This window comes from Fringilla coelebs (assembly GCF_963513975.1).
Source record: "Fringilla coelebs genome assembly, chromosome: 2".
Classification (NCBI taxonomy): Eukaryota; Metazoa; Chordata; class Aves; order Passeriformes; family Fringillidae; genus Fringilla; species Fringilla coelebs.
In genome coordinates this window covers 90,678,503-90,685,102 of record NC_140029.1, presented here as the reverse complement: position 1 = coordinate 90,685,102, position 6,600 = coordinate 90,678,503, and positions in this window count along the sequence as shown.

Genomic DNA, 6,600 nt, shown 5'->3' with positions numbered 1-6,600 from the left:
ATGGCACACTCAGACACTCACAGGGTGAATATGGCCCTGATCTGAGAGAGGAGAAGCCAAAGAACTGAGGCCATGTGACAGCTAAGCCTTGCTCCACCTCTCTGCCTCTTTCACTTTGTGCTATTTATAAGCCTGACTTGACAGCTTGATCTATGGCCATGTTAGGCAGATATTCCCAGCCCTACATTTCCCTCATGGCATTACAGGACCTCCCCACCAAGTCCTTTGGGGTGGAAAACACAGGTTCCAGAATTATTTAGTACCCCAGTCTGGATTTTTGCATGAGCAGACCTGCAACAGGAGTCAGGGACTTCTCTTTTTTTGACAGAAACCAAGCATGATAAATCAAGAATGACTACAAAACTGATTTTTTTTATCTCCACAAGTTCTTTGGATCAGATTGTTTCCTTCCCAGATCATGGCAGTGGTGGAAAAATCTTTCCAAGTTACAGGGGCAGACAACTGAGATGACTCCTAACATTTCATGGTGGTTTTGTCACCCTTAATAAAGAAAGAAAAATTAGGCTTTGCCTAAAACCATTTATGTTGGTGTATAGGCAGTGTAACCAGTTTAATGTGCTTTCAATTGTGTCTAATGATTAGTTGTGATAAACAGTGCCTGAAATAGTGTACACAGTGTCAACAGCAAATTTTATACAGCACATTTCACATTGGAGAAGTGAATGTGTTTCCTTTCAAAGGTTCATTTTTTCTGTTGATATGATTTTTATCTGTGTGGTCAGAAGCTAGAGCATCTCAAGTTCCTTGGATCCATCCAAGAAGAAAAGCAGCTTATTATTCATTATCTAAAAGTAACTGATCTATTCACAGAATATCTTTTCAGACTATGCTGTTCCTTTTGCTATGTGACCATAGCCAATTATCCCTTGTTTTGGATGCATGCACTTTATATTTCTCTTTTTTTTAGACAGATTTCTTCATGCAAGACCAATCTTCTTTTACATAATCTTTGGGGTTTTTTTGAAATTTTTGTGTTGGTTTCCTTTGGTCTCCTATAAAACTTGACTTTGTAATGTTTACAGAGTTAGGAGTTGAAGTATTTTAAGGATAATACTATGGCTGTAGGAACTCATGTAAAAAAGTACAATACTGTATAGAAGAGGAAGTTATTTTTATTTAGTTTTTAAAAGTTATTTTTATTTATTTTTCTAAAAAAAATATGACTCTGCTAACTCACACATGGAACCCACAAGCTCCAAAATGTATGTCTCCAAGTATTCTGGAGTGATTGCCATTAAAATTTTTCATCTTCTGGCTTTCTTTTCACTGATGATAATGTACTGGCATTTGGACAGATTTGTATGTATCTCAGGAGTCACTGGTATTGAACTTTAACCTTTGAATTTTGGTTAATTATCCGCTGTAAATCCTGGGTGACATTGCTGCACTTGTCTTCTCCAGTTTGGGGAGCTTGCTAGCAAATCTGGACTTCGTGTTGGGGTTACAGTAAGAGAAATGCCACAGCAGTGCACTGCAGTCTCACTGCCACTCTCCTGTTGCTGCCAGCAGGGTTTCTGCTGTGATTTGGGTGAAAGCAACACATTCCTCAGAGCTTTCCAGTTCCACTTCCATTGATGATGTCCCTGGCTGTCAGTACAGGCCACTCTTTGCACCCTTGCTCTCTTGTTCCTCTACTGCTTTTCCACACCCCTCTGCATTCACGCTGCTTTCTAACTAATCTTTGTATTTCTGTGTACAGATTTTTGCATGGCAACATAATATGAACCAGAGAGTTCAGTGCTGGCCCTGGCTTGGATGGCTGGCAGGCTAAATCCATTTTCTGCAGGGTTAATTGTACTGCAGCTTGTTCCAGCTTTACTGAGAGAGACAGATGCAGGTGATTACATCATGTCTGCAATCACTAAACCACATCACCTATTTAATATAGCTCAGAGACTGCAGCTTTCCTTTGTGCCTGTTCCTGGGTTGGTTACACCAACCTCATGCAACTGTATTCACCTGCAACTACCTGACTGCACATTAAGGGAAGTGTTATAAACCAGCTGAGGTGGGAAAAGTGCCCAAGACCACATCAACCTCCCTGCAAGTCGCTGGGCACCCCTAATTCTTACAATGGAAACACTGGGAGGAAGACTGTGGGTGCTGCAGAATGTCCCCAAGGCTGCCATCAGTGCAGTCTGGAGGGAGAGGTCCCAGCCACAGGCTCCTTCACTGACAATAAATATGTGAGTGAAGCAGCACCACCCTCTCCACCATCCTAAGAAGGGCAATGGTCTCTGCTGGTGGTGCCACTTGGGCCAGCTCTGTGTCTGCAGTACAGCTGCACCCAGTCAGCTGGAAAACAGTGCCCTGAGCTGTGCCCAGTGCTGGATGCTCAAGGGCAGACCCAGCTGAACAGAGCCTAGCACTGCTCCTGGAAGCATCTGAGGTTAGTCCACAGAAGTCACTCTATCCAGCTCAATGTCAGAGCTTCCAAAATGCTCAACAAATTCAGAACATTACTGGAATAAGAACAGCATCTGTAGGAACACCAACCAGTGTAAAATTACATGCTCCTAATCCTTGTCCCCCACAGCATGGAATGAGTTCCACATTGAGTCAGAAAAGAAGCGAGCCCAGCGCTCCAGAGATGGGCTATTGCAAACCTCTCCCCACTGGGGAGGTTTATCCCTCCTCCCAAAATCAGCTGGGGCTGACCACTGTCCAGCACAGAAGCCACGCTCACCAACGTGCTGTCAGAGCACAACAGTGTGCAGGGTCCATGGGAATGGCTCTTCTCCAGCCTCTTCCTCTGTCCAGGCAGGCTAGAACTGTTGGAGGGCTTTATGGCAGAAAGGAGCTGATATTTGAAGAGCTGTACACTGCTCCTGTAATTTGTGGCCATGTCACACCTCTGGGGTGATAAGCAGCAGTGACTGACGTGGAGAAGTAGCCCTTGAAAGGAGTTACATGGATTTTAGTTATATTCTGGGCAGTTTCCTAGATAGCAATTACACACAAACTATAAGAAGCAGTGAGAAAACTGAGTGAGCCACTTTTCCAGCAGAAGTTTTGTAGGTCAGCATCAGGATACAGAAGCCCCTCCCAGCTGACCCACAGAGAAACTCCCAGAAATGATCCCATCTGTGGATTCAAAATGCTGGGCTACAGACTTGGCCAAAAAGTTTGCTCCTTTAGTCTGCCTCTCTGTAGAAGGAAAATTGCTGAAGGAGTCAGATGTTCCCTGGACAGGAACTGGCTTATTTATAGCAAACTGTCCCTTGGCCACACCAGCACCCTCCTCATGAAGTCCTGTCATTGCCTTTATAGCTGCATTTCTACTACATCTGTGGCATGCCATGGGCATGCTCAGGCATTCCTCTGCCCAGCCCTTGGCTGCATGTTCATGTTGTTGTTTCATTTAGGGTGATGTCCAGCAAGCAACATCCAGCAAAACTGATCTGCTGGGGCTGATCTCACGTGGGATGTGTGCTCCAGGTCAATGCAGCTATTCAAGTTGGGGGGAAAAATAATCTGAAGACTTTTAAGTGGCAGATGCTGTCAGCCCTCACCCAGCTTCAATCAGTATGCAATAAATGAGGCACTCTAGCAGATCATCTTCTGCAATTTTTGCTGCAGTGCATTGTAAGGCCCCAAAAAATAGAAAACACTTCCCAAAGCATTAACTCAGCCCATTCAACTCAGCAAACTCTGAGTTCCCATAAGAGGGAATTAGAAGGAGAAAGAAAGACAGAAAAGGCATAGAAAAGGACAAATATAGCCACTGCTCCTGGTTCCTGCAGTGTTCAGCTGATAGAAATTACGAGAGGATGTAGGTTGAAGACATGTCCTTGCTGCATGTCCTGGGTTAAATACCCTTTGGCTTTCCTGGTCCCTTCCTCTATGTGGGACTTCTGGTCATTTTTGGAGCTAGATTAGGGGCTCCAGAGATTAATGCATTGCCTCTGGTGTGCCAGGGATTGGCAGCCACTGCCAGGCTGGGATACAGACTCTAGGAACAGGGTGAGCAGGGCAGGGCATCGCCTCTCCAGGGCAAGACCCGACCTGCCCTTACCCCTCACACATGCACACAGAATGTTTCAAACCAGCAATGCTTCCAGCCTCTCATATCCTTCAGAGAGTGTCACAGCCTGTACAACTTAAATTACATTTGTGTTTGCGCCCTGAACATTTTGCTTAAGCACAGAGTGCCTGCATTTCCTCTGGGAACGCTATGTTGCACAGGTTTGCAGTGTCCTGGCACTGCTGAGCAGCACTGGCTGTGGAAATATTTATGTCCTGTGCCTGTCAGTGTGCTAAGGAATGAAGCTAAATAAATTCTGTCGAGCTTGCAAACCCACCCTGATTATTTTTGTGCCATTCTTTTCATTTCTGTCACAAGTTGTCAGGTTTGCACTTGGAACAGCCTGTGTTGGAAGATGAGGGATGTCCTATCATTGAGATTTCCATTACTCCTTCCATGATTTGGATTCAGCTTTTACAAAGGGATACATCTTCAGAAAGGTATATGATATTTGACCTTTTAAATTTGCAGCATCAGACTGGGAGATACAGAGCCTTCTTTTCTCCTGGACTGGAAACCAGAAACCTGCATGGGCTGGTGCCAAATGGGCCAGCCCAGGAGAGGTGGAGTTGTGACCCCCTGGCTTCTGCAGCTCTGGGTAGATCCTCTGGTGTTTAATAACATCCATATGCCAGAGGAAACTTGTGGCTGGGGGCTCGCATGCAGGACACCTGCTCCTTGTGTGGCTTCTTTGAATGAGATGTTACATGGGAAAATTAATAAGGTCCCTGCCCTCCTGCACTGTCTGTTCTAAAGAAACATGTGAGAGCTTCCATCCCAAAGCTGCTTAAAGCTGGCCAAAGCATTCAAATATTCGTGCTAAAGCAGGGGAGGAAGGAAGGGGACAGGAACCACAGCAGTGCTGCCTCTGCCACCCACACACACATGCTGTGCAAATGAGCCATCAAAGGGCTCCTGGATCAAAGCAGGGCTGTGCCAGGAGGGCTCCCAAGCCCTGTGGTCAGGGCAGTGTCCCAAGGAAAGGGGGGCTGCCTGCTGTGTGTCCTGCAACCCGGGCTGCCCACCCGGCCAGCTGGACCTGGCTGGTCTCACACTGATCCCAGTGCATCTCCCATTCTCCACTGCTATCACCTCTCTCTGGGAAGCTCCAGTGAGAAGTGGCAAATGGCTCAGGGCCTTGTGCCCCTGGATGGCAGGGGGAGAAGAGCCACTGCTGTACAGGAGACTCCTGTCGCACCTGGGTCCACCTCAAATTCAAGGCTCACGTCTTCTTTCTGGGGTGGTGTCAAGCCTTAAGCAGGTTATCTGCTCAGGGGAGTGTGCACCTAAACAAGCACCTAAACCTTGTGCACCTAAACAACATAAATAAAATAAATAAATAAATAAATAAATAAATAAATAATTTTAACAAGTTTGTCCTGTTATTTCTGATACTGCCCTCCAAACACTGCTCTGGTTTCGCTTTGCACAGTGACTGCCAAGGAAAAAGTGTAATATTTTTTGCCCATTTCACTATTAGCTTGTTTTTAATCCTCATAAACTGTCAGTGTAACTTTCACTTACAACTTTACGTCTTGGAACAGGGAAGCCTCTCAAATCTTTTTCCTATTTTTTTCAGTTTTGGTGCTGACTATTCTGACCCTGCAGCAGCAAAACACTATGGAATGACTACTATCTAGCTGTCTAAGCTCTCTCATTTTATATAGGTGCCCCATAAGAGTTAAATAAATATGTCTATAAATAAGGTCCATGAATGCTCACCCCAGGGTCAATATGCTTCATACCAAAAGGAATTTCAATTTGTACTAATGCAGTAAGACTTTCTGAAGAGTATGGTTGGATGAGGGTAAAAAGTACTCAATAACATGAAGGATCACACTGCTAAAGAGTCTGGGTAACCATTCCAAAGCTCATACCCATGGATTCCTACTAAACTGTGCAGAAACTTAGATACCAGTTCTTCACACTAATTTTTAAGCTGTGCCCTGCATATGTGTTTTGCTTTTTTGAGCTATTGTTTCCAGTAATCATTTTTTATTCTTTTTTTTTTTTTGTTGAATCCAGATTAGACACGTATTTTGATACAGACAATGATTTTGATTTTGTTGAGTCTCTTCTTCTACCTGAAATACAGACTGACTCACAAAGAATTAAACTGATTAAATAAGAAAGAGCAATCTAATGCAAGGAGCCAGCAGAAGGAAATACTGGTTCACACAACATACTATTAACCTGTAGAAATTGTTGCCATAAAATGGAATTAAACCCAAAAGCAAACATCAAAGCACAGGCTGAAGGGCATTTCTGAAAAGTTCTGAAAGGATTTTAGAAAGGCTCCAAAACTCCCTGTCAAGATTAAACCAATAATTCATTATTAGGGGTAAACAAAAGACAACAAGGTGAAGGATGGATTGTCCCCATCCATAATGTCCCCTGCCCTTTTCAGCAGCATCCAAGGCTAGACACAGTAAAAGCCAGAATACAGCCAGACAGACCAGGCACAGAACTGGGAATGGCATTGGTATATTTATCTTCCCTTGTAAAAACAAAAATAAAGAAATGCTTGCAGAATTGATCTTTAAAGGTCTTTCTAC